At 36.7% G+C, this 7,703-nt stretch overlaps 1 long non-coding RNA gene across 1 annotated transcript in view; it reads left to right on the top strand.

Annotated features, from left to right (window-relative positions):
• LOC110302670 overlaps positions 1-7,140 on the top strand; it is a 12,453-nt gene extending 5,313 nt beyond the window's left edge. The window contains exons 2-3 of the long non-coding RNA XR_002378833.1: positions 6,381-6,559; positions 7,010-7,140. This is a non-coding gene — a long non-coding RNA (uncharacterized LOC110302670). The remainder of the gene's footprint in view (positions 1-6,380; positions 6,560-7,009) is intronic.
• The last annotated feature ends 563 nt before the right edge of the window (positions 7,141-7,703 follow it).

Genomic DNA, 7,703 nt, shown 5'->3' with positions numbered 1-7,703 from the left:
GAGAGAGAGAGAGAGAGAGAGAGACAGAGAGAGACAGAGAGAGACAGAGAGAGACAGAGAGAGACAGAGAGAGACAGAGAGAGAGACAGAGAGAGAGGAGGCCTAATCAGTGTGCTCAAGGAACAAGGCATTTTTTTAATGACTTCAGTCAGAGAAATGTCTGGGAATATATGGGCAACAGGCCATTTGGGTTCTAGAAAAATAAATAGGGCAGAATTAGGAATGGAGAGCATAGAAGCTGGGAAATGAAGTTAGATCACAATAGGGAGAAATACGTGTTTATTGGGTGTTCCGGTGAAGTACTTGGCTGACATGTGGAAAGTCAATATGTAGCAATATATGACCATGACCAGCCAGTTTTTGCACTAACTATTCCTACCTAAGGAGAAGACCATTAGCTGATGATCACTCAGAACACTGTAGAGTTCACTGCCTTCCATCAAGGATAATTCCAAAGCAAGTGTCTTTGCTGCTCATATTATTTCCATGCTCTGTGTCAAGATGCATTGTGTCAGCTGTGCCATTCATAGCAAGGTGGTCAGGAATTGAATTCCTGAAACCCAGAAGAACTGAGTACCCATGCCTTGATTTGGACTGCTGATGCTGTCCCCTCCACCTCCACCAGAGTTCATGTAAAGATCTTGCTTTATAAGAATGGAAGAAAAAAGATCTGGGTCAAATAAAATGGAAATTATACTTTAAAAAATAAAGTATTCCTTTTATTGAGGACAGTGGTGCATGCTTGTACTCTCAGAGTTTGGAAGGCTGCAGCAAGACACTCCCAAGTTTAAACTTAGCCTGAACTTTTGAAGGAATAGAGTACTAATATGTAGCAAATACTTTAAAAAGAAATGTATTCTGGCCTGAAAATGTAGCTCAGTCAGTACAGTGGGTGCATAGCATGCTTGAAGCTCATTTTGAGTTTAACACCCTAGAGATTACCATTCAAGCCTTCAGGCTGAGGCCAAAACTGAACCTTCACATGTTGGAATAGCACTGCTGAGCCGTCATTTGGAAAGCTCACATTTGGGCAAATTCATTTGCCATAGGAAAAAGCTGGGTTCAGATACAGCAGAATCCTTCCTGCTGGAAAACCATTCTTTACATAAGAAACATGTTCTTATATGGTTTCTGCTTTTACCATGACGCCTTGCTATTCAGGTGCTACATGGATATGGGCCCTTCTGTCTGCATTCTGGATGGCTTAGAAAATGGAAGGTTTCCCAACAGAAAGACTGCCTCTGTGTGGAGGTCTGTTGCTGAACTTTCATGGCTGCTGGCTGCCATGGAGATTCATGCCCTGAGCAGCTCACTGGCCTTTCCACAGGATTTTACAGAATTCTTGCAAGTTCACTTCGATTATTTTGAAAGCCTAAAAACTAAAACTTCAATTCCAAATGCTCTTATTCTGTAGCAATGAAATCGATGTGTGAAACAACCCCAGTACACATACACACACACACACACACACACACACACACACACACGTACAAATATACAGAAACTATGTTTTAGGCAATGCCCTCAGCCTCATTCATTCTTTAATTAATTAGTTATTTTTTTACTTATTCACTTTACATCTTGCTCACTGCCTCCCTCCCAGTCACTCCTTCCTCTTCTCTGAACGGGTGAGGCTGCCCTCCTGAATATTCTCCCACCCTGGCTCATCAAGTCTACAAGACTAGTCACATTCTTTCCCACTGAGGCCAGACAAGGCAGCCCCGTTAGAAGAACATGTCGCACATACAGGTAACAGCTTTTGGGATAGTTCCTGCTCCAGTTGTTCAAGACCCACATGATGACTAAGCTGCATATCTGCTACATAAGTGCTGGGAGACCTAGGTCCAGCATGTGTATGCTCTTTGGTTGGTAGTTCAACAAGAAATGCAGGGACAGGGGATGGAGCAGAGACTGAGAGAATGGCCAGCCAATAAGGTGCCCAACTTGAGACACATCTCATGGGTAAGCACCAATCCCTGACACTATTAATGATACTCTGTTATGCTTGCAGACAAGAATCTGCATGGCTGTCCTCTGAGAGGCTCCACCCAGCATCTGACTCAGATAGATGCAAACACCCATAGCCAAACAATGAATGGAGCTTGGGGATTTTTATGGAAGAATTGGGGGAAGGATTGTGGGGCCCCAAAGGAAATAGGAACTACCCAGGAAGACCAACAGTGTCAACTAACCTTGGCCTCACTCATTTTAACCACATGAAGTTAGAATAAGTTTTACACACTGTGCTTCTGTCTCATCCTATCACTTCTTTATGTATAATTTTAGCCTTTGGGTCAGCAGCAAGATTACTCAATGAATGGAGGTGCATTCATGCAGAACTGATGATTTGAGTTCAAGCCCTGTAATTCATAAGGCTTATAACTCAACAGGACTCACAATAAACAAACAAATAAACAGTTCTCATTAAAATAAAATGCCTGTGGTAAGGACGTACAGGGGGAATCTCATCAACCTAGGTCTAAGATACCTTCTAGAATGAATCCTAGCCTGCTGAGTATCGTATAACTTGTCCTGAACATCTGTCCTTCTCATGAGCACATTCTATGGACATAGTCTTGATAAAAGCCCTATATCCCTATATATTGAAATCAAATAATCTTTAAGGTGGTAGAATAGAGCTGCATTCATATCCTCTCTAATAAATGCAGGGAGCTCAATGGATATATCACCATCAACAGTCTTTATTTCTATGTTCTTAGAAATAATCCAGCAATTCTTTCCCTGTCAACCAAAAATAAATATGTAATTAAATGTACATTAAATATGGATTCCCCACCTCTATTCTTTCTTCAGATTATCTTCAGTAAGTATTTACACTAACTTCCCTTTTAAAGCTTATTCCCCGGCTACAACTAATGAAGCTTTAAATTTTCTATGCTTATACTATTATATAGTTTGTATATAGTAAAAGAAATATCTTTGTTATCCATTTTGATAACTTACTCTGCAGTCAGCGATACTTTCACCTGTGTATTGGTACTGCCATTCTGATTGTATCACATAGATGAGTCTGACCCATTCCTGCCCTTTATGTAAATCAAATCATATGTCTCTGTTTTTACTTCTGATTTTCTTCTCAACCCCATTTTCATTGTTTTGGGAGTTAATTCTATTTACTGTTGACTAATAATTATACATAGCTACTTGACAACAAAGATATGTTCTACAAAATGCATCATTTTTCTTACTTGAACATGCAATGGTACTTATGAACATATGATGAGCATAGTATGTACATACATAAGTGAAGATGGCTCCAGCATCATTAAACAATAGTCTTAGGGTGTTACTATCACACATGTGGTCTATTGTTGACCTAATAACATTATTCATTCATGACTTTATCTGTCTGATGTAACAGAGTTGGCTAATCTTTTCTTGATGACATTTTCTATTATTAATAATGTTGTTTTATTCTAATGACAAACTTTTCTTGGATGCACATGGAATGGCTTAGTCATAAAATCTTTTTTTCTGGAAATAATCAGCTTTTCATAGTGAAGTGGCATTTTTATATTTTCACCAATAAGCTATGAACTTTCCAGCTACTCTAAACACAGTAAGGTGTACAATTTTGTTTCATTATCTTTCTCATGAATACAGGAATGTCAGTTAACCAATTTAATCTAGTCTTATGGCATAAAGCATAGTTTCTGTGTTCAAGTTGAACAATGATGATTCTTATGTTTATAGGTTTCTTATGTTTATGTGTTTACTAGAAACACATGGTAGGTTTTCCTTTCTGAGGTTAAAATAAAAGAATATCAATGGAAACCTGGTATCTCTCACCCAAATGAAATTTCTCAATGAATGTAATTTCACACTCCTGAAATGAAAAGTCATTAATTTTTTTCTTGACATCTTTATTATCTGATTGCTCATTTATAGAGTCTCTCACCCTTCAAGGGCACATTGGGAACTCAAGCATCCTTTGGCTTTCACTTTGAGGTCTGTAAGTTTAGGAGCTAAAAAATGTTATAATATTGCTAGGTAGACATTGGGTGCTTAGCAAAAATAGCAGCCATGATAAAGAGGTTTCTCAGGAGGAGATGCCTAGATATGAGGCTCAAAGTTTTGCCTAAACTGAAACAGTGTTCCAAGTGGCCCTAGAATTTGAATTAAAGAGATTCTACACCTGGAGATGAAATCACTTGAACTCTCTCTACTCCCTCAAAACACCTCAAGTATGCATTGATACTGACTGAGATCTCAGCTGTCATGAGCTATTTGCTCCTGGCCTAAGGCAAAATGAGGTGTTTCCTAACCAGCTCCATTGAGGCAGGACCCAACAGATGCAAGATGGTCAGACTTGAGACTAATCCCATCAGAATCTGATTTAAATCTGAGTGTCAGAGAACTCAATCTGGGTTTCTTTTGCTATGTTCTTTTTATAATGGTTACATTCAAAGTTAATTACTGTATCATTTGAACAATATTTACTCTGAACTAACTTACCGTAATAAAATGTTTTAAATATTTTGAACAAAGCTGATTATATACTGTACTAGTTAGTTTTTTGTCAACTTGACACAAGTTGGAGCCATTTGGAAGAGAGAACTTCAACTGAAAGGGAAAATGTCTCTATCAAATTGGTGTGCAGTCAAGTGTTGGAACATTTTAGGCAAAATTCATTGTTCAAAATTCACTTAGCTAGTAAACCACATGTATACATGAAAGCAAACTGAATAAATCATAGGAATCATGACAGTAAACAAGGAGTCCACAATTAAGATACTTGGGATTTCTAGAGATTTTAGGTATCCTAAAGAGACTGAATTTTTGAAGAGTATAGGTAATTTAAAAGTTAGAATAAATTTTATATTGTTATTAATATTAAAATGATACTTTTTATATTGGTTGGACTCAAAGTCAATTAAATGTGCCATTTGATCAATATTTATTCTGACTAGTCTACCATAATAATAAATTTTATTTTTTAAAAAAACAAGGATTTTTATATGTGTGTGGTTATTATTACATATCTCTGCCTAATGTATTTCAAATAACTAATCTCAGTCCTAATGTTTATCTTTATTAAATTGAATTACTTATCTCTATAAGAATATATGCATGTGTGTTTATATTTATGTATACACAATTGCCAGCTTCATAACTAATAACATTTGAAAACTTAAAGCCACAAAATCATGTAAGCCAGTCACATCATCTTTCAAATGTCTACAAGGAATCAGGTATGTATTACCTTTTCTGGACCCTTTAAAAGGAACCTTTTATAATGAACAAGAAGTGGTTGAAAGCTGGAGTCTACAATGCTCTTAAATCAACAGATGCCTTATTCAGAGGTCTGAGCAGTAGCCAACAACAGTAATACTGAGTATAAAATGTTTTTTTTTTATTCTTTCTTGGTCACACATTTTTTCAAATCCCATCTCAATTTATAAAAATATATTATTTGGAGTTGCAGGAACATCTAGGATATCAGTCTCCTTTAAGAAAATAAAGTGTATAAAATTCCTCTTAGGAAGCTATGAAAATGTATAAGGTAGCAAACAAGAAAGTCACTTATTAATATTAAGGGCAGAATATTTCTTATTCTTTAGAATCAGAAAAACTCAATGTGAATACATCAGTCACATATTGCCAAAAGTCTGTATCTAAGTAAGTAATATGTATGGTGTTTCTCTCTGACAGCTTTATGATTTACATGAGTGGGTAAATAAGATAAAGTATAGATAGAAAAATGATACCAATATCAAAGATAAAACCTCAGAGGAGAAGCCTAATTTATCAAAACTGAAAAAAATTCACAAAATTTTGGAATATCCAATTTCACTAAAATACCCATTAAAAGTGATACTTGGAGTCTGTAGAAATCAATCATTGTTCTTTTCAAGTATATCTGACATTTGCAGTCTGTCACTATTTGCCATTCAGCCACTCAGTGCTCTAGATCACTTCCAGCCCCAACCCAGAAACCCTCTTTTTTTTTCTTCTGATGTTTTATAGGAGACACATAAAAATAGACAACACTATTGGGAAGTTAAGGTCCAGAATGATTGTAAGTCAGATACTGTGAGTATAGCATTTAAAACTTAGGCAAATTTGACCAGTTAGGAAAAACAATCACTAGTTGGTGTGTTCACATCAATAGCTGGTTACAGAACACATTTGAAGCCAAACAAAATAATAAGGTGAAAGCTTTGGATGTTCCTGAGAAAAAAAGGTGTGTTTTGTGACTTTGATGGGGGTAAGTGTACTTATTTTTTCTAAAAAAAAAAAAAAAATCCCCTTACTTGCTGTATTTCAATATATTTTATGTATACCAAATAATATTTTTATTTCTGTGAAAGTATATGGAAATATTGATGATTTTTCTCTCTCTTCTTATTTGCTGGTAGTTGATTTCTTAAGAACAGCTTACAGAGAAACTGGACAAAACAGCTACATTTAGAAGAAATGCAAAAGAGACAAATGATATCAATACAGTTAGGATACAGATGAAGAATAGAGTCATGGAAGGGAGCCTCCAGAAGGACAGCAGGTGTTAGACTGATCAGTTAGCAAGTCAGTTGTAAAGGTAAGAGAAAGTAAGCTGTAAGGGTAAGTCTTCTGAGAGAGCTAGTGAAAGGACAGGACTTCAAACTTAGCAGAGATGAAGCAGGGGACAGTACACTGTCCCTCTTCTGAATGTTCCTTATGTCAACATGTGTGTTGTAGGCACTTTTCATCTGTACCTGGCTATTTGCCAGAATTTCAGCTCACCATGCAAATACCTTATGGCTCTGTGCCTTCCTTGAATGACAACCTCACCTGATCATCAGAATCTATTACTGCTTATCAGAGATGACCCCCCCCCACATCACCCCTGAGCTTTAGAGGAAGCTGCTCCTTTTATTTTAGTGTTTGCGGAGGCTAATGGGTCACCTACTAACTGATGACCTGTCTTCTGCTTACCTGTAGTTGAAACTGGACTGTATCCAGAATTGTGACCTTTGTTTAACGTAAAATTTGTTTCTTTATGAAACAGGTAAAAGGGAGAGTGTCCAGAGAGAGTCACAAGGCTGAGCATCTGGTCTGAAAGCTGACTGCAGCAGAAAGAAACTCACAGTCCCCACGTTAACAAGGAGCAAGGCTGGCTTGTTAATTCAAAACCTTGTATCTTAGGCAACATGTTCACTATGTAAATTAACTGAATCATGACATATGGTGCTTTCTTTTTTGTTTCTCACAATGCCTTTTCCCCTTCTTCGATCTCCACCTTAATTTCCTAAGACCCCCCATCATCAGTTCTATAAATATGAAGAAGCTAGCCCTTATATCTTTTCAACTAATCTACTTAATTACCCAGTTTAGCCCCAAGCCATATAGGAACTAGAAAGACAGCATGTTTGTCTAGTGAGTGGCTGTGGATGGCAAAACTTGATCAACCAGCTCCTGGTACCTGTGAATCTGCTCTTTTGAAGCCGGCACCACAGGGTAGAGTGCTGTGTTGCAAAGACTGAAAAATTAAAGATTTGTATTTTCTCCTCTGTGTTTTGTCTTCCCAATAATCTTTAATATAAACAAAAGTTATACATATTAAATTTGTGTATAAATATAAAATACATATGTATTTATAAATATAGGTATTTGCACACACACACATATTTCCCAAGAAGTAGTTTTTAGTTCCCGTTCATCTCAGTTTCTCTTCTGGTCTGTCATCTATATTTCTTGTTCCT

Source organism: Mus caroli, chromosome 10 (assembly GCF_900094665.2).
Source record: "Mus caroli chromosome 10, CAROLI_EIJ_v1.1, whole genome shotgun sequence".
Classification (NCBI taxonomy): Eukaryota; Metazoa; Chordata; class Mammalia; order Rodentia; family Muridae; genus Mus; species Mus caroli.
The sequence above is the reverse complement of the archived record's forward strand: the minus strand, read 5'-3'. Positions and strand labels throughout refer to the sequence as shown.